A 21,483-nucleotide genomic window follows, 5' to 3' on the forward strand; every position below is an offset into this window, starting at 1 on the left:
GAAAAAAAAAATTCTTTTATCTCAACAGGCTTTCTTTTGTTGCAGAACGTGTCTGTCACCTCCCATCCTGTCACAGTGGATATCCGAGAACAGTCTGGCTCCATCTTGTCTGGTCTCTCCCATTTTGGAGTAAAAGGCAGCAATAATATCTTCTTTTAGCCTTCTCTTATGATGTCCTAACAAATGCTGTTCCCTCAACCTCTCCTTGTATGTAGTCTCTCATTTCAGATTGTTTTGTCAGATAATTGGCAATGACACAATTCTACCATCAGGATACAGTGTTTGCATTGTTCACTCACCTCTGTCAAAGCTTTATCACATCCAAAATATAACTTAAAAATTAATTTATTCCTCTGTCTCTAGTATGCTCCTTAGCTTCCAGGCCTACTTTGCAGAAGGTTCCAGACTCTTGAAAGCTCTTTTTCCATGGAAGTGTTTAACAGTACACTAGAGGTGGACAAGACTTGTTGAGGCCTGTTAGCAGACTAGTAGTTCCCTAGGGATGGTGGCTTATTTTTAAATGGCGCAGATTTTTAAAAGTCCTTTTTATCCTAAGTGTGTTAAAACTCTTCAGATTCTCACAAATGTACCTTCACTCCTCATTGAATCATCCCAGCCCGTGTTCACTTGCTTCCCAAGCGCCTCTGGTTCCTTATCCACTGTAACTGCCTCGAATCCCACCAGGTGTGTCCTGATTGAGCAACCTCAAGTCAGCTTCAATATCCCAAAGGACACAAAACTATAGGGAATAGCACAAGAAGTCTTTGACATGGTAAGGAATCAAATCCATTTTTTTCTTGCATCCTGTTCCTTTTCTTGAAGCGTGAAATTACTCTTTTTACATCAAAGGAAATGCGGCGAACTCAAAGCCTGCCAGTTTATCCCTCGTAGTGGGATAACTTTGTCTGTGGCTCATGGGCAGAGAATTACATCTCCTTTTTGATGATTACGTGGCTTTGGTGATCTCAGCATTTTACTTACCTAGAGATGTAAATGAATTTAGGATTTGCAGTGATTGTGCTCCAATTCTACCAGTGCTGAAGAGTTTTCAGTAATACCTATTCAAAACAAAATGTGTTTTTCTTTTAAGGGAAGGTGTTTAGAGCTCATGTCAGAAGTGACCTTTGCAGAGGGCTGACCGAGTTCCATAGGAAAACCAACAGAAAATACCTACTGGGTCTTTTGTGATGTTTGTATTGTTCTGTTCTTAAGCAGTGTTACCTTGTGAGCGAGTCACTTTTTCATGTAGCGTTGCCAGCTCTGACATTTGCAGTGTTCCCATAGCTCAGATCAGCTCTGAGCTTTTGCTGTTTCACTGCTACAAAGATTTAAACACCAGCATTTAAACATTTTTCCTATTGGTCTAATGTGTTCATGCAGTTCATAACCAGCAATGGTCATAAAAGACTTTGATGCTGCCTTTTTATGGCTGTAATTAATCTTGAAGTTATTTCAATAGGAGAGAATAGCAGGAAAATGAAAGTTGAGTGTGTGAAGCTCTTGTATGTGTAATTATTTAACAGGCTATAAATATTGAACTACTAAAAACTTAAAAGGTTTTCAGAAATCTCAGGTAGCTTTTCATTGCTTAGTGTTTTGTTTTTTCCATTCTCTTACCACTTGCTTTCTGAAATTCAGATTCCCTGATTTTTATATTTCTATTTTTGTTTGTTTGTTGGTTTAATTATTATGGCTGATGTGAAAGGAAAATAATTTCTGGGAATCAAAGGCAAAACATAATTTGAAAGTTGAAATGTTTTAATTGAATGAAGCAGTATTGCAGTGCAAGAGCACAGTCAGCAAACCTTTTCTTTCTTAAATGGGTAAATTACAGTGTGAGGAAAATAAGTGAATATCAAATGACTTCATTTTAACGTTGTTGCCATTAAAATAGCTTCTCCATTTCAGTATCATAATGAATTGTATGTTGAAGCTGTGATTCCTTGTTCTACCACCTTTTCCTTGATGGGTATTTTTCCTCTCTTTCTCCATTCCTACAGTTGTAGGATTGTGTTTTCATTCAGGACAAACTCGCACTGAAATCTTTTACAGTTTTAATAAGGGTCTCATGATACTCCATCCTGCTTCCTTGAGGATTAGGATCATGATTAAGACTGGTTTAATATGCAGTCTCTGCATGCTTTGGTAGATAATTTATGTAATTTAAACTTTGCACGGGAGATTTTTAATGCTCTGAAATGCTTTCAGTGAGATCGTGCTCTGGGGTGAGGGTCACTGCCTGCTCTGTGCACGTGGGAGGGGAGTGTGGATCTTCCCCTGGGCCTCTGTGGGATGCAATGGGAGCCTTAATCAGGGCTTTGCTTTAGCAGTAGCTCCAGCCTCCTTTCTAGGGACACTGTATTCAGTGGCTATATTTGAAGTGACACGTTTCAGCTCACCCTTTTTGTCTTATATTTTAACATACTAAACATCTGAAGAATCCTTGGCATTAAAACATGGAAGACTCAGTAGCTTTGTGAGCCCTCACGTTTTACACGTTCCCGTGGGAATGCACTCATGCCAGTTATTGCATGTTTTTCTGGCTTAGGCTGCTAGGTAGTCATCCTACCATGTCATTTGAGCTCTCTGAGTTGTATGACACTCAAGTTATTGTAAGAACACTGAATTCTCTGTTTTGGCATAGAGGTTGCAAACACCAGTCATTTTAGTGCAAACATAACCACGCTTCTTTCCCTTTTTTTTTTCTGTACAGGGATTAACATGTCTAGCATGTTTGACAATCAACACTTTCATTTCTAGCCATTGCCTGTGCATTTATGTGGGTAAAATGATACACGTGTGTTGAGAAATGCACAAACACACACACACACACAAGTCATTCAAGTATTTCAGCAGGGATATCAGCCCCATGTGGAATGGGAATGAGAAATAGCAATTAACATACTGAATTTTGCTAGAACTTCTGTTTCTGCTCGAATACCTGCCTCTAGACATGTTGCAAGTGTCAAACTTGGAGATGAGTTGTGAGAACCAGCAGGGATATTTGTAATGAAGTCAAGGTGTAGGTGGTAAGGGAAATTCTTTTCTTATCAGCCACAGGTCTACACGCCAGTATTCTTGTGCAACAGCCCGAACACATTCAATTAAAATAACCATCTAAGCTGCCTGTTCCATCCTCTGTAAAAGAAAACAGGTGGAGGTTTCTTTGTATGTATATAAAAGATGAAATGTTCACTCTGAGATAAGAAACACAATTATTTAATAGCAGCAGAGCCTTTTCAGACTTACTTTCTTTTGCACATAAAAGAGCGAGGACATACGAAATATTAAGTCTATGCTTGTCTGCTGAATGCTTTTTTTGCCCTGGGTTCTTCATGTCCCGTTGGTCCCTTTGAGCAGCAATTCATTTATTGGTACCTTGAACACCTCAGAAGAGTTGTCACTTGAGCATGGAAAAAGCAGCATCTTCCTTTGGGGTGAGCTGGGATCTTGATGCAGCAGTGGCCCCTCTGGCCATGCAGATGTTGCCAGCAAGGGTGCAATGGCTTCCTTGCAGCTGCTGGAGATGGCCTGACATGGGCTGGGACACTGCACTCAATTTTTCCTTTATGGTATGAATTTATAGGAAGTCCTGGGTGCTGTTTGATGTATTCAGTCCTTTGACAGAACAGGGAAGAGATACCGTCCTGGTAGATACGAGGTCAAATACCAATGTTGCACTGTACTGGGCAAGCTTCTCATTTTAATTCAAAAAAGATGCAGATTTCAGGAAGCAGGAAAAAATGTTTTACAATGAATTCTGGCAGTTTCCTGGAGACCTGTATAATTTTTCTTTCTATGATTTTATCATTCATCTTGGCAGGTTTCATTATGTTTGCTCATCTGGGGACCTTTTGTGCTTTTATTTTCCCTCTTGACAAGGAGCACTTTTGCGACCATAATCTCTTTTACAAACGAGTCTGGCCTCAATGCTGCTCCACTCCTTTATCCTTTGTATAATTTTGTCCCCCTAGCGTTCTGTGGGGCTTTTTCCTCCCTGTTTTGATTAGAATCGGAATAATCTCTGTGAACAAGAGAAAGAAAGTGAGCCTGGGAGGGAGGAAAGTGAAAGAGCAGCTGTGGATACAGAGACTCGGAGACCCCCCTGGGGTGTGCTGGGCTCTCCACGCAGTTGAGAGGCTTGTGAAGAGGCTGTGTGTTCATGGCTGTGTGCAACCAGACGGCTCCTGATGGAGCCCAGCGTATGGTCTGTGAGCATTCCCCCTTCCCAGTGCCCAGGGTACAGCATCGCTGCTTGATTATCCAGGGAAAGAAAGGGAAGGAGTGACCTGAGCCCCCGGTCTCATTTGTACTCGAGCGCTGCAGAAGTGGAGCTGCCGCTGGACCTGATCTTCCCTGAAGTGTTTATTTATTGGTACATGTGTGTCTGTCCCGGGCATCAACTGCAGAGCTGCCAAAACACGGGGGAAAAGGTGCTGACTGTCCAATTAGTGCCTGACATGGTAGGGAATTCCAATTCTGGACTCTTCCCTATGACTCTAATCTCTCTGACCACGTTCTCATGATATTCCAGCTCTTCAGCTTATTCAGCTCGGCTTATCAGGTGCATCTACTGATGTTTTACTTTTAAAAATACCTGATTGCTGGCATGCTTGGAAACAACATCTTAATCAAACAGGTTGCTTCAGATGAAAATGACTGGGAGGAAATCAAGATAAAAAGCTGTTGGTAAAATTTTCTAATCTCCCAGATTTCCCAGAGTGCACCAAGCTTTTATATAGTCTATGTAAAATGAAAAAACACACCACATAGTAGTAGATTTAATTAAATTAATGACTGAAGAAAAATTGAGATGGGCTTTGGAAGAGGTAATTCAAATCTCTCAACCAGTCAGATACAATGTGTTGTTTTTTACAAAGGGAAAACATGTCTAAGTTTCTAGTAGGGCTTTTGATTATTTTTATCATTGGTCTCTTTCCAGCTTGCACAATGTGTTCGTTTATAAGAAACAGCAACGCTGCGGAAGATCACAATAGAACAATCTATGGTTTTTCTCATAATTAAAGTTCTATTCTCTTTCTATAATTACCTATGTTATCTGATGTGAAACTTGGAGAAACAGTTCTTAATTCACTATATTCAAGCCAGACAGGGAACTAAACTGCATTTAAGGGCTTAAAGAAACATCATCACCCTTAAAATCACATTTTTAAATCCTTTTTGCACTTAACTACTCAACCCCTTCTAAACTGTGCTTCTATCCAATAACCACCAAGCACTTAACCACCAAGTTTAATTATGGTTTGTAATTTCAGCATCAAGAGGTGTGTGAGGTGTTTGAGAAAAGTGACTCCAACAAGGGTCCTGTAAGAGCATTCACAGTTTCCTTTGTAATTCAGTAATTGTGTTTGCAGCAGAGCATTGCTGAAGCCAGTGGGGTTCTGCCCAGACCTGTGCAAGTGCCTTCTGGCACAGAGCTTATGGCCCTGCTGGGGTTACAGGGCCTTGCAGAGGGATTCTGCAGCAGAACAGACTGAGAAAACCAGGAAGACCAGTGAAACTGAGTAACAGCAGCAGGAGGGAACAGAGGTAAGAACATCAGAGGGGTCCCTCATCTGATGCCTGGCATGGCTTGAGTGTTACCCTTCATATACAAAGAAAGGTGATAGATAATTGTATTCACATAGTTATTATAGATTTGGCAAAAATAGCCTGTGAGGGTAAGTTTGAGGAAGATGAAGAGCATGAGCAAGAAGTGTGGGAGGATGCTCTGTGCAAAGGGCAGGGTGAGCAGCAGCTGAGCTGGTGAGTAGCAGGTCAGGCTGGAGGGTGAATGGAAGAGGTGGGAGAAACAGGAATCTGGTGCCAGAGTGGAGCACAGCTGCTTTTGCTTTCCATGCTGAGGTAGTGGTAGGAAATGAAGATATCGGTGTTTGTTTCTCAGGGGACTTGCACGACATCACGCTGGGAAGTTGTTGAGGTGCAGGTCTGGCACTCAAGAACCCTGGGTTTGTTTTGGCTCTGCTGCTGCCTCATGGTGGGACAGTAGGTGAGTGAAGTGGTTAAAAGTGTCACCATCTGCAAAAAAAGTGGTGTAATTTTGTCAAAACTGCTCAAAGAGATGCCACTATGTTATAAATAGGGGATTGGAGTATGTCTGTTGAGTATGTTCATCTTTGATAGACACCAGGTAATAATAGGGCTATAAATTGTGATTGGATTTTACCACTGGGTTAAAAGCTCTAAACTGTGATACTCTTCTTGGACTAATTTCTTACCTTTTTTTTTTTATTAACTGCATAAAAGATGATCACATGGGGACATTTTAAGTTAAATGTTGCTCTATCGCAGTCCTTTATTTAAATTCTTTATGCACACCTCTTTAGTAAGATATTTTCTTAAGTTGCTGTTTTCTAAGAACTGTAGATAGAGAGTAAAGCCTAGACATTCACAAGTGCACAAGGAAATATGCATAGGCTCCAGGCTGACACTGCTGAAAAAGACTGCCAATAAATGCACCTTTTTTGGATGCTTCATTGCAGGCAGTTTCTCCAAAGCTGAATGCTCTAAATTAGTGGCTTCTAGGAAGCAATTCCTTTTGCAGACATTCCTTCTGTAGTGCTAGTGGGAAGGGGGGCATCTGGCCATGCCTGTGCTCTAATAACGTGTACATGCATCAGTAGTTTAGTGAGGGCAGTGAGGTGCACAGGCTCTGACAAAAACTGAGCTTAAGCAACTTCTTCAAAACCATCCGTGTGAAAGTTTTAAAAAAAAAATAAAGTGGGAGTTTTGAATCTGTGTAGCCTTCAGGCACAGATCATCTCTCCCATATGTGCTCTCAGATTTTGCCTCTTGCTGTTCTACTGCATGCTGTATCTGGATTTATTGTCCTGAAAGTTAAAGGTCACTATTGCTACTTCCAGCTGCTGTTGAACTGGGAGCAGGATTTTTGGGTTCTCCAGAAGTCAGCTCATCACTGCAGAATAGCAGTTTGATGTTGTCTCAGTACCAGTCATGCTCCATTTAGTGTGTTTTGAGCTATTCCTTGTTACTTTTCATGAGCTGGTAGTCTTGGTTGAGAAGGTTTAAAGAGAAATATTGAAGCAGAATTGTATGTCAGGATTATGGAAAAAAAAGGTGAATTTTCACTGTTCTTTTTCCTTCCTTTTATTGTGATACTGTGCTGGTGTAAACATTATACCTTGTTTTATTTGAAATGCAGAATTATCCTTTGAAGCACTACTTGGAATGAAAAACAGAAGAAGTAACAGAGCTAAACTGCTGGTGGCCTCAGATTGCTGGTGGTCTGAATTCTGAGCACAGTTTGAGTCCTAATGTGCAAGATTTTCTGTTTATTTAATAGCAGCCATTGCATTGTGCTTGTGCATAACAACTTCTATCCACCCTCCTGTCTGAGTTCTGCATTACAGATTCTTTCCACAGACTAGTGAGCTAGCTAGGAGTTTCCATGTGTTCCTGTTTTCCTCGTGAGATGGGAGCCCATGATATTCTCAGCATATGGTATAAAATATTTATTAATGTTTTTAAAGGTTGGCTTCAGGAGACAGTCTGTGATTTGACTGCATTTAGTAACATAAATCAAAGTCCTTTTCTTTTTGCATATATTTAAGAAGCTATGAGGAGTTAGTCATGGTGAGTTCTAAATACCAGAGATGACCACTGTGAAAACATTTCAAAGGGAAGTAGCTTGAAGCTGTATAATGGTGTTTAGAAAAGGCCAATTCAAACTAAATAAAAATGTTATCCCTGTTATACATAATAAATGAAGAAGAGATCTCTAAAATTGTGTAAAAGAATTAAAAGAAAAATATGTCTGGGATTCAGATTACTGAGAAAAATGTGTTCAAATCAGGAAGAACTTCACAACTGTAGGATGAGTTCTTACCTTTTCATAACCTAATAACAATTCTGCATCAGATTCTCCTTCACTTGGATTCTTTTCATTCATCTCCTATGGTCCTGGTTTGGAAGAAGTGGTGTCTTTTTTTCCAAAGAGTGTAAAGCAGCTGCCACTGGAAGCTGTTGTGTAACGTATGTTCCAGAAGGAGTGTGTCCCTGTCTGCTCATCAAATATTTTGAGAACTGATGTTTCTGGCTTTCAATACACATTTTCTCTCCTGAGCCAAATGAAAAATTTTCGTAGTTCAAACCCACGTATGTGCTGACTTACTTCCTCTGTGCTGTAATTACTTAACCACTTTCCCAAACTTTAGAGATCTTCAGAGATCCAAACTGGCTGAGAATGGGGAGGTTTGAAAGGGGAAGGAGGAACAGCAGCATGCAGGCCTCGAGTGTGATGATTCGGCGCACAGCGATGGCAGCCTTGGGTGACACATGTCAGCACACACAACACATGGATGCACAAATCTGCCTTTTGAAAGACAATTACTACACCTGGAGCTCCAGCATATCATGAACTGTGTAGGTGTTGTCAGCAGAAACCATATTATGAACTGGACGTAGACAGCAGAGAGTCTGGACTGACCAAGTCGTGTTGTTCTGATGACCGAAAGTCAGCAAGACCATGTCATGTGCTCTTCCTGAACTGGCTCACAGATTTCCATCTGATTTTCTGTATAACCTGGATTGTTGAGACAGGGCACTGTTTCATAAAGGTGCTGGAATGTGGATGCTGGGGTAACTTGTAGGCTGGTCTTAGTCTTTTCTGTGGCCTCACAGTGTTACCTTTATTGAAAAGTCTGATGTAATCTGAAGTAATACATTTGAATGTTGTTGTAAGCACACTTCTCCAGACACAGTCAATCAGGATGTTGGGGTTATTTCAAACATTAGGAAAAGAGTATTTTATTTTGATGATTTCACATGACTACTCTTGTTTTGGTTTGTGGTTTTTATTTGGTTTGTGGTTTTTAACCCAACAGAATGAAGCACTCTAAAGGTATCCAGACATTTGTCATATTTCCAATTGCTTTTTAGGGGGTGTGTAAGAGATTATTTCCTTCACATTCTGAAGGTTATATTGGCTCAGCTCAGCTTTTGTATTAACTCCAGCTTGGGATCATGAAAAATGTGTGTTGCTCCAGGACTGGACTGTAATTGTGACACGGATCAAAATCTCTGCCAGGCTATCCCTTCCCTCTCCTCAAAGCAGATTAGCAGCCTGGCATCTGTTTTCTTTGGGGCAGATGGCACAGATGCCCACGGAGCAGAGGAGCTGACTCACAGAGGCAGAGCTGACCTTTCTGTGAGGCACAGGATGATTAGTGGAAGGTGTGCCTGTGCTTGCCATTCATCCCATATCCCTCATGTCACCAGACAGGGATGGTGGCTTCTTGCTACTCTTGTCTTCGGTGTGAAGCAGGGCTGGGTAGGTGCTTTGAGTCCTAAGGCAAAGCTCTTACAGTCTGCCAGAGCCTTTCCCCTTGAGCTCCTCTTGCCTTCGCTCCTGCAATTGGCAGGTGGAAAAAACCCACATAAAGACAACTCTGTGTTGTTGTCAGAGAAGGTTTTGGAAAGGTTACACTGCGAGTGCAGTTATTTAAAGTTCTGACATCAGACTCCCTCAAGTCTTTGGTGGCTGCATAGGAAATTATAGCTGACCTGCATAGGAAATGAGGTGTACTTTCAACTTGAATGTCATAAAAAATCACTTTATCTAGACCAAGTGCAATCTTACCTACTATGCAGGTGACAGGACTTTATCTCAGTGATCTACTCTACCTCTTTAGTGATGCTGGGTTGGAAAGAAAGTCTTCATTTTCATGGTGGTTTGAAAGGTTAAATGGAGCACAGTACAGAACCTGCTGTGGAAGATCTCAGTCTAAGCCTGAAGTTCCTGACTGCTACAACAACACACAATTCAGCTCTGAGAGCTGTGTGTGCCAGTTGTGCTGCTGTTAGTTATGGACAAAATCAGACAGGCTGATAATAGAACATAATGCATCAAGATGAAAAAATAAATAAATCTGCATGTTAGGGAAAACAAGAGTTGTCTCACTTTTCAGTGTTTCTTGATTGAATCATGACCTCGTTAATAAGATACTGTGTGCGTTAATAAGTTACTATGTGTATTTTGTGATATGGGGTTTGACTTAAACATAAAGGTTACAAAAATGTAGTTGACAACGTAATTAGAGGCCATGTTAAACAAGTTGAAGAACAGGTGGCTGAGAGGTGGTAAAAGACATGGGCAGCTGCTGTAAAGGGAAAGGTTGTGAACAATCAACACAGACAAGGGGTTGTGAACAATCTTACAAGGCTCACATGGTTATAGAATTGAAAAATACACTTTATTAGAAGGATATTTGATTTATTGAAGAGAGGGTTGAGAGTTGCCTTTATCAATTTACACCTGTCTCCTTGGAGAATAGTTTTTATCACACAGTTGTTTCTTTAGCTGAGTCAGTGTAATCCAGTGAACAGAAGCCAAAACTAGATAAGAGAACTAGAGATAAGATACAGCTCTTAACAGTACTGGCAAATAAACAGGTGAACTTCTTGTCTAGAAATCTTTGCCAACTAAAGTCTTTAAATCAAAATAGATACCTATCTTAAAGATATGCTGTTGTTTAAATGCACAGTCTTTTGCTGTGCAACAGTTCCTTTAATGGTCCTGTGGCTTTTAAACATGGGCAGTTCTCTCAGCTGGTGCAGAGAGACATGAGTGAAGCCACACAGTTTATAGGTAAAGTCATTTGCTCAGCTGCTGCAAGTCACAGTAAGCTCTGACACTGGGAGGTATTCCTCCTGGGAATTTGTTGGGCATCCGGATCACTGGGAAGGAATTTTCAGTGCAAAAATAGCATTTTCTGGTTAAAGAGACTCCATGGGTCAGGGAGTGCCACTCTCCTTCATCCTCCCCAAACATGGATCAGTATTTGAAGATGACAGAATCACAGAATTGTTAGGGTTGGATGGGACCTCTGGAGATCAGCCAGTCCAACCTGCCAAGGCAGGTGACACAGAACACGTTGAGGTGGCTTTGGAATTTCTCCAGAGGAGGGAGACCCTGTGACCTCCCTGGGCAGCCTGTTCCCGTGCTCAGCCACCCTCAGTGTAAAGTAGTTCTTCAAAATGTCCCAAAAGACAGTCATAGGTATCACAAAACCTTTTTTTTCTGTTCTGTGATCCTTGGAGATCTGTCTTTCCTCACAAATGGAAATCAGGAAAATCTCTGAAAGGTGACATGTCACATGGATGGAAAACATAATTTTGCACAGTGTAGTAGCTCACCACCTGATGGGTGATTGATGGCAGAGTTTTCATGAGGTTAATTATGCTTCACTGAGCAGAAGTTATCTAATATATCTCTATGTACACTATCTTATATATATTATCTATATCTTATACATATACTTCTTTTCACTCTGATGTGCACAGAACATGCCCAGAGCTAGCGAGACGCTGTGTTTGAGCTGGAGGAAGGTGTTTGCTGCTGTTGGCATGTTTTGCTGTGACCTGTTTGAAGTGGGTTTGCAGCCTTTCAGGATCGGGCTGCTGGGAAGCGACAGCCACAGTTAAACCAGGCTCTGTTGTCTGAGCAAGCTCTGCCTCGTTTGCTGCTGATCAAAAGCACTTGGTGAAAGGTGCAGCTTGGATTCTTAAAAGCATCTCATTATAGGTTATATTTAGAAGTGGGAAGAATATATTATTAATTACAAGGATGCTCCAAAGCAAAGAAGCTGTTTAATCTGTGCCCTTGATGAACAGAAAAGTTCCTGTACTGAAGGAAGGTTATGCAATTAGCAGTATGTTCATTAGAAGTTCATCAGATAGCAAACTATGCTTATCTTCAGGATAGTACTGGAATATCTGACAGTTTCCTAGTTATTGCCTAAGTGATAAGAGTGAGAGACAGGAACTGTCACAAGAACATTTGTATAGTACAGTTTACATATCTATTATCTGCTAGTTTATATTTATATATAGATATAATAAATTTTACATCTCAATTTACAGGCTAAGTACTCTCTTGTTGCCTTGCTGAGAACTGGAGTTGGAAGTTGCCCCCACATATTCCTTGGCTTATGTAGTTGCTAAATGAGCACAGTGTGTGGGCACTGTGAGGATCATTGCAGAGGATCCATCCCAGTGTCGTTCTGGATGTTTGCTTTGACCGGTCTGGTACTCTCAAATCCAGTTTCTGTACTGGCCCTGTAAAGCAGAGCCACCTTTGCAGAAGCATTTCTCTAACTGAAGTGATTTTTGTAATTACTTTCAGTACTTTCAAAATACTGTGTTCTTTCCAGTCTTCAAGTTCAGACTTAGATATCTGGTAACTGATTTTTGTTAATGGTGTGATATATTCAGGTGAATTTTTTTTAAACTGTGCTTAAAAACCTAGTTTTGAGTTGAGCATTAATTTACTTCCAAAGAAGTAGAGAAGTCAAGAGCATAAATATGCCAGAATATGTATGAAATAAGCTGCCATCTGGAATTTGTTTCTGGATTTGCTGTAATAGAAATGGAGCACTCTGGTATGCCTATTTTGGGGAATTCTAGAAATTAATATATGGGAAGAAAAATAGATAAATCTGTCCTGGTGCTGTGCTCAGCTGCTTGTGTAAGAATTTGACAAGCGACCAAGGTGATTATTTCTGTTAGGCTTGTACTAAGTGAAATACTGCTAGTGAAAAGAATGAATTATTTTTAGAAACTAATTTTTAACAGTTCAGGGTCACAGTGCCACAGATTTGAAGAGACTCTAGAAAAATCCATCATTTTTATCTATAAATCAAAACCACTCAAATAACGTTTGATTCAATAAAAAGTAAATTTGTCTCTTATCTAAAAGTATCTCTGCAGAAATCGTTCCAAGATGCTTTCAAACTGCTGAGTTACAGATCCACACAGGGAGGAATGATTGATTTATTGTGTGCTGCAATCTGGAGTATTTTATCACTGAATCTTTAGTGCAGAAAGTTGATGTTGTTAAAGCTGCAACATATTTAGACCAAGAGCCTGGGAATAAAGAAGGAAGCATTACTGCATCAGTACAGATCAGGAGAATAATGTTATTTACCTGTGTTTCTGTAGAGATCAGCTCTTACCACAGTCTCTTCTAAGTCAGACCGTGAGGGATAGGCTTTGTAAGTCAAGGCTTGAGAGTGTGCTCTGGTGTGCCCATGGGATGCCCAGTAATGGATTTAGGCTGTGCTTAGGCATGTGGCTGATACCTGAACAGATGACAAAAGACTTATAATAGTTCACACTTGGGTGTGGAGGAGGGCTGGGGCTGTTCTCAGCTGTGCGCCTCGGCTCACAAGGCCAGCGTGGGCCCCGAGGCTTCATTCAGAGCTAAACACTTCAATTTGTCAGCTGTGGGGCTGCGTGAGAAAGTTGGAAAGTTGTTCAAAAATCTATTTGCCCACAAGGCTCGGGAATCACTGATCTGGGGCCGGGAACAAGTTTTCCTTTCATAAGTTGCATTTCCTGGGGTTAATTAGCTGACTTCCATTCATGCCCAGCTTGTGCCGCCTTAACCTCCCGACTCTCATTTCTTCCTTGACACTCTTCTTTCTTCCCAGAGCATGTCTGTGTTTGAACTTCGCTGATTCCCAGCTAAACTGTACCAGTCTGTGCTGGGTCAGCTGTTACCCTTCAGTGTTTTATTCTCCTAAGGCTTGCCTGAATCAGAATTGCTTTGAAAGCATCACGCATCACTGATTGGGGGGAACACTGTGGACCAGGGTAGATTTTTAAAGGCTGTCTGTAGCCAGAGTTAGTTTTTCCCAGTAGGCATCCCTAGATTCAAGCAGAGGTGGAGGATCTCTGTTGAGGAACAGAGCTCTGCTCTCAACCATGCCAAAGGTTGAGTTCTGTTTGATTTCTGGGCTATAGGAAAGACAAAACCCTTTTGTTTTGTTTTGTTTTCCTTTTTCATTTTTTCCCCCTGACCTCCCCCATTACTGTTAATGCAGAAGGGAGGGGAGACTGAACTGCATTACAGCTGACAGTGTGTACACAGACTGACAGGGTAATTGCTGATGTAGACAGTGGTGGGATGGGGGGGTTGACAGGACAATGTTGCACATCACTCACTTTCAAACTAGCTCTAAAAACAATAGAGTTTAAAGAAGATGTTGTGTTCAGGGTAGAAAAAAGGGGAATATTTTATCTGACCTTCTTAAACAAAGCTATGTCATTGCTGGAATTTTTTTAAAGCTTTGCTTTTGATTGAGAATGAAAAATGCCTCTTACAAAAGGGAATATTTAATAGCTTTGCTATTAGAAAACTATCTCTAAAGAAAATTTTGAGTCCTGGGTTTTGCTGGCAGGCCTGTGTATTTGCTAACTGGCAAAGTCAACTGTCAGTTTATTATTAAACTGTTTGAGATCGGCAGTGCACATTGCTGCTTTAGTTAAGCCAAGATCAGGATCTTCAGCTGTTCTCATTTCTTACTTTGATGTCTAAGTTTTTCCCTATGTTTGTTACCAGTATCTTCTCTCCTTTCCTCTGTGCCAAGCTAAGGGTCTGAGATAGAGAAGCTCATTGGTGAAGAGAAAATAAAGTTTTAAGTAGTACAGAATGATCTGAAGAACTCTAATGTGGAGACTCAGGTTTTCAGTAGCAGAATAATGTCTTAGTGTCACAACTCCTCTTGAAGACAAAGGTCTGCCCTAGCTTAGAGGTGGAGCAGAGAGAGGTTTGATGATTTCATGAGGAGGAACCATGTTAGGGTTTTGAACACTTCTCCATATTAAGTCCAGGGTAAATAACAGATTTTCCTCTTCCATCAAGAAGAGGGGTTTCTGTTGTTTGCCTTTTCTACCTTGTCTCGGGGAGTCTTGCCCTTCAGCTCTGCAGCAGGTCACCACAAGCAGGGTGCTGGTCATAGTTGTTGGGTATGTTAGCATTGTCCAGAATCTCTATAAAATGCCAGTAAAGATTGGAATCCCAGGGTTATGTCTCATTCAAGTTTATTAAAGGATTCATTCATCGCTGACCAAATCAATGCTTAGGGGCATTTAACTGAGATATCCAAGAGATATCAGAGTACTACTGATCACACAAAGGTGGGCTGGGGGGAGTAGAAAGCCAAGACAGTCCAAGGACTGACCTTGTTGAGGAATTGCCAACCCTCAGTGTGGACATGACAAGTGTCCTCTGGGAAGGAAACTTTGGTCTCAAGGTGCTTGGGCATGTAGGGAACAAACCTTTACAATGTTTTCTTGAATTCTCATGTGTGCAATGGCAGGTATATGAAATGTAGTTTGTTTGGGAGCATAAAACCCTTCTGTATCATGTACATCTTTCTCATGCTTAATAACCTGTCATGATCTCTTAGAAACTGGTCTCTCTGTGCACAACCAGACGTGACAGTGTGGGAATGTCACCGTGTATTCTACAAACACCAGTAAAATACTGTTGTTTTACAAGTGCTAGACAGTTATTAAATTGAAATTTAATGAGGCTCAGCTGACTGCTGTTAAACATCTGGTCTTAGTTTCTAAACTCTGAAACTTCAGAATTATGACCATGAGGATGAGTTAAAGGCAGTTTAAAAACTTCCTGATTGCTGCTGAAAGTATCACAATTTTCCTATAGTTTGAGACCAAGGAGGATCATTTAATCATCCAGTTTGACCTCCCGTTTACCAAGGACCATTAACACAGACTTGGATTTACCCAAAATGAACCAAGTCACTTGAGTTTAAGGACTTTATTTCTCAGCAGCAGGGCCTGTTGGGCATATCAGGAAGAGAACAGAAGTGCCGTCAAAACTGTATCTCGCAAAGCTCTGAGATGAATTAGGTGAGACGTGCTCAGATGATTGCAGCAAGTGAGCATTTGCTATGTTTACAGGAAGACAAAATCAGCTGAAGTCCTGCCAGTCAGACTGAGGGAAGGAAATGCTTTTCATAGCCAAGTTTGATGGTAGTTTTGATTTTTGAAGTGGATGAGTAAGACATAGCAGTCAGAAATCTAAGGAAAAATGAGGCACTGGAAGCCCAAGAGTCCTAGTCCTTTCTGTCCAGCGTGCTATCTTGGGCTGTGCCAATATTCAGTATTCTGGGAAAGGTTTACAAACAAACTGTAAGTGTGTCAGGATAGCTTTGAACTTGGGTAAAGAATCCCTTCCTGACCCATGTAGATGATTCAAGTCATGAGACATGAAGCTTAGTTATTCATTAATATAAAACCTGATGCCATTTGTCTTTCCTCTTGCCCTGGACTCAAATAGAGTTTATAATACCTGTTAAACCTATTGGTGTTATACCTGAGAATCATTTTATTTATTCAGGTTGTTTGTAGTGTCTGTGTTTGAAACACAGCTTTTCCTGTGAAAGCTACCTCACTGTTACTCTGTCAGAGAATCTATATTTCAGTAATTACAATTAATCCTGGGATTTTGAATTCCTGATGATTTCACTCTGATGTCAGAGGTGATAATCACCAACGTGATAATCTGCACAAAAGCAGGGTGCATGCTACTCTTTTAGACATGCTGAACCCTTTGTACACTAAGCTTATTTTCTCCCTCCAGTTTCTAGGTAGAGGAGTTGGAGGCTCATCAAAGACTCTCAAGCCATGCTGTTGTAAAGAAGCCTTTCTTAGAAGCACACAAGAACAGAGTTAATAAGGGCTGTACTATGCAGTGCAATGGAGTGAAATCTGTGTAAATCCTTTTCTGTTCCCCTGGGAACTTCTGGACATAAGTCACCATCAAACAGATCACACCATAGGAGATAACTAGTTATCAGGTGTATCAACTGTTAATACAGTCCTTGACTTTTTACAGTACAGATTCTTAGTAGCCTTTTCTAGTCTGTCTTTTGAGTTGTTTATAGTAATTTTTGCTGAAAGTTTAAAGGTGGTGCCTATAGGTTAATTATCTTTTTGTGCAGTAAGACTAGATTTTCATGATTTCTCTGCCTTTGCATACTCCCACAAGGGGTTATGGCAAGTGTGTACTTACACACTCAAAAATGTAGAGTCAGGTAGCAGCAATCCAAGCTCCCATGTCCTGGGAATCAGTGCTGCCAGCATGCCCCAGTTCTGACCAGCACAGACCATCCTGTGCTCAGCAGAAGGTCACTGCCTTTGTCAACAAAGGCACTGTTTGTGGGGGTTTGATCTCATTCCAAGTCCAAGTGCTGTAATCTTAATTCACTTAAACCTCTAATCATGACATTTGTTTTGGCCTGGGCTGGCTTCAGCTGGAAATGTAAAGTTGCCTTTACTTTCTCTATGATGTCAAGTGTGTGTGTCACACAGATGTGGTGAGCAAACCAAATGGATGCAGTGGCACTGGCTTTAGTTGAAGCTGCAAGTTCCCCTAAGTCTTGCCATCCCAGCAGGCTGATGCTTTAGTGTGTTGGTTCACACGGCAGAAGGGAGAGCTCCCTGCAGCTCCAAACCTTTGTGGGAACAATTCTTTGGTTGGCATTCCCCATAACGTGTTTTGCCTGTGTGTGTTGCTAGATCTGATGTATCTTGAAGGCTAAAGGGCAGTAAACTAAAGCAACAGCAACCTGTCCTGAGCTGCAGAGTGAACTGGTGGGTGAACAGCGTAGCAGCCAGTGTTCCCAGCACCCACCCTGAGGTGGGAGGAGAGGCACGGGAAGGAAAATAGCAGTGCAGACACACCTTCTGCTGTGATAGCAATTCACATCACAGGATAGATTTTAAAGTGTTTCTTATGCACCTTAAATACTTCAATGGGAAAGTCTGAGATGTAAGTCAGCAGTGAGTGTAGACTGGGGTATACATTCATACACACATACATATATGGAGAACTATATACTCAGACTTGCGACTGAGATGTTTTTCTGAATCAAAAATCTTCAGTAATTAGGAACTCTGTGTTCTGAATTCCCCTAAGCAATCTCTGCCTGTCAACTCCCGCCCTTTTAACAGTTTTGCTTGTTTTGTCTGGAAGCATAGAGGGTGTAGTCCTGTACTTGGACAGGTATGAACACTTATTTTGTTCTTGGTACATGTCTGAGATAGGACTGCCAGCTATGACAGGACAATATTTGAGGAGAGGAGGTCCTTGTTAAAAAACATTCCTTTGAAAAAAGGCTGACTGCTGCAGGAAAGAGGGAGGTAGGAATTTTAAGTTCCGTAGTAAAGGTGGAAATTTTGCAGGAATGGTTTATTGGCACAGCAGGAATTAATGAAACCATTTTATTATGGCATTTTCTGTGTTGTAGAAAAAAGTTTTGGGTTACAATTTTTCTACTGAAGAACCTGGGAAAAACACAAGGGGCAGTCTGGAGAGGATGGGGAGTTATTTCATCAGAGATAGAGAAGCTGTTCAGACCTGTAAGATGATGTATTTCCACAAAGAGCATTCTTTTCAGTCTGCTGATGAAAAGTCTTGTGGGTTTCCCACCAGTAGAAGCTGCTTAATTGCATTTTGTGTATGCTCTTAGAGTACCTGTTTGGTGAGAACCTGACAAATGGTCTTCTGAAAGTAAATCAATTTTGTTTTCTTGGGCTTTCTTGAATATACATGATGTCCGGAGCCTGAAAAGCACAGCAGTGGCACAAGAGGAAGCAAACAGTGGGGCGCCAGTTAGGCTCTATGGTTCTCTGAAAGACTTTGTAGCCTCCTATAAAGAAAAAGAAGAATGTGCTATTGGTGGTAGTGAGTAAATGGAACCTTCTTGTCTTCTTTGCTCTTGTCTCCTTATAAATAAACCATTGTTGTCCATCCTTGGCATTTGCAGTTCATTGTGATAAATTGGTCTTGATGTGTCTGACATTTCAACCAAGTTGTTTAATGGTGCTTTTCTGAAAAGGCAGATCTTGCTATAACATTGGTCCAGAATATATCCAGGGGAAGAGCACTCACCATCACACGTAGCACTAACCCTTTCCTTCCTGGGAGGCTGAAGAGGGAAGTAGGAAGTAAACATTTTGGTCACGTAAGCACAAAAGGCCTGGGTTTGTGTAAGCAGAGCAGAGAAACAGGAATGTTGAGTCTGGATTGCAGTTGCTAAAACCTGTTTGGTAGTGTGGACAGCAACGTTGACTCCACCTGCATTGCTGCAGCATCTCGGGTGAGAGGGGAGGGAAAAAACCCAACTTGCTGAAAAATAGATGTATTTTTACCAAAATTATGTTTTGAATTTTATGCAAGATGCTTTATCTGTTACCTGCCTGTGCTTACAAGTCATTGACTTCCATGCAACAATTGCTTGGGTACAGAAACCACTGGAACGCAGAGATTTGATGAACTGTGACCAACAGCAGCTTCTGTTGTTGCATCCCTGAAAGTTCAGGCTTTGATTTACATATCTTAAATGTCTGTAATTACTCTGTCAGGGAGATGATTAACACAGAGACTGCTTTCCATAAAAAAGGAGTCTTCTGCCTATACCTTTCCAAACCTTTCAGCTTCCCAAAGTTATTAAGCATCTGCCCAAAGCAGCCAAGCAAAAGTAATGCTCATATTTATGTGACCAATAAATAACCTTTTTCCTGGTTAATGATCCCACTGTGTGATAATACCATTTTATAATTATATTTCACCTTCTTCAAAATCAGATGTGTAGAATGTGTTCTCACCTGTCTTGACCCACTTAGCTCTGAATGGAGATTTATTATGAGGATGGAAAAACTGATCCTACTTGGCATCGAAACAAATTTTCCTTTCCATCACCACAGCCTGAGCAAGAAGAACTAGAACAATTTTTTTGAGATGTGAACCAATAACCTATTTAACAAATGTCTCCGTGACTTTTTTGGTCTCCCAGCTTTCCCGGTATGCCAGTCCAATACAGACCTTGTTCCTGAATGCAGTCAGGGGACAAACCTTTTGGAGACTTTAGACACAGTGTCCCTCTGTGTGATATTTGTGGCAAAAAGCCCTTTTTTCACCGATGCTGCCTCAGAAAAAGGAGGCAGCCCCTGCTGATGGGGTTGGGTTCCCCTCCTCACAGTGTGCCTTTCATCCCCCCAGCCTCCTGTGCTGCCTCATGCACCTGGCAGCCCATATATATCCTGGTCCCATTCCCAGAAATTGCCCCCTTTCTCCTCAGCGGGGCAGCAGGGTGAGTCCTCTGGCCCTTCCCTCCCTGGCCTCATCCTGCTGGCGTGCAGTCTGTTGTGTGTCTGTATGGAGGCTTAGAAAAAATAAAATTATAGTGATTTGGCTGCAGATTTATGTTTTTAAGCACAGCATTCTGCAGGCTCATAGCCATGTGTGTGAGGGCCAGGTGAGGCTGGCAGAAGCGGTATTTTTGGGGTGATCTCATCGTGCTGAGGGGCTGTGGGATGCCCAGGCCAAGTGGACCATTTTAGCTCCATTTTTTTCACGTTTAAGGGGGCTGCTGGTTGCCAATCAGCTGCCACAGAATTTTTTCTTTCTTATCCGTGAATTGCTTGGCCCTATTAAAGGATGGCTCACCCTGGCACACAGCTCTGGGGAGAGCTCTGCTGCTGTGAGGCCTCACCGGCCTCCTCAAGGGTGAGGGCAAACACCTCATTTTACACCATTTGGCACAGCTGGCAGGTGACCTGGTTTTCAGAGGTGCTGTCTGACTTCTGTGGAAGGACACAGAGCTCAGTGTCACCAAGTGTCCCTGCAGCTGTGCACTATAAACCTGCAGCTTAAAGGGACTGGGGCTGAGGGGAAAATGTGGGATGTGGGTCCTGGCCTGTAGCAGGGCAGTGATCTGAGCTGGCGGATACACTGATCCCGGTGAGATGTTTTTTATTCCTCACCTGCTGGAAAAATAATCAGAAAGCCTAAGCAAGGATCCCTCTTTTTCCTCCCCCCTGTAATCATGCAACATTCATAAATGTTATTTAGGTATGCACCGAGCAAATTTCAACAGAAATGCTGTCATGCCTCAGGGTTGTAAAACTTCATTACATCTGTTATTAACTGTCTGTCTGTGGCAGGACCTAATTTGTCTTGAAGTACTGGTTGCCCACAGCTTCTCAAAACAGCTTGTTATAGCACTTGAAGGTGCTAAGACAGAGAAATCCTGGGATTAAATGGCACTGCTCTCCAAGTGGCTGATGGATGCTTTGGGGCTGTAAGATGCCCTTTCACAGCCTTCTTGTGCAGGTGGAGAGGGAGAGGTATAATTTTCATCCTCTCTCACTCAGCACTTGGGAAACTGATTGTCTTTGCATAAATACCTTTAGCACAGTAATGTGAAAGTTTTAATTTAGAATTTAGGTTCATCCCCTTTCAGTAGACCTGCAGCATTATCATAATTAATACCAATGGGAGAATTATTTGAAAACATGTAATTTTTTAAGAGAAAAATTGTTGTTTAATAAGCAAATCCTACCAATCTGGATGATGATTCCAGAATGCTAAACAATTGTTTAAACTGTGAAATATTTTTCATTTCAGCAGCCTTGTCACAATAAATGTAGATCTGTTGCTCTTTACACTAGTATGAAGGGGAAAAAAAGGAATTTTAGCAATGCAAACTAGTTATAAGAGAATGAGCTTTACATCTTACTTGGTTCCAGATAAATCTGGCAGATTTTTTTTTTCATAGTTGTGTTCTTACATGTGCTGGGGTTTTTGCTTCTCCAGGTCTTCCCATGTCTCCATGTCTTAGATCAGAGTCA

At 41.4% G+C, this 21,483-nt stretch overlaps 1 protein-coding gene across 2 annotated transcripts in view; it reads left to right on the forward strand.

Moving 5' to 3' along the window:
- Nucleotides 1–21,483, forward strand: part of LRP8 (LDL receptor related protein 8) — a 174,225-nt gene that overhangs the window by 114,103 nt on the left and 38,639 nt on the right. The gene's annotated exons all lie outside the window — the stretch shown is intronic.

The sequence above is a fragment of the Neopelma chrysocephalum genome, unplaced genomic scaffold (genome assembly GCF_003984885.1).
Source record: "Neopelma chrysocephalum unplaced genomic scaffold, ASM398488v2 Primary Assembly neopelma1_135, whole genome shotgun sequence".
Taxonomy (NCBI): Eukaryota; Metazoa; Chordata; class Aves; order Passeriformes; family Pipridae; genus Neopelma; species Neopelma chrysocephalum.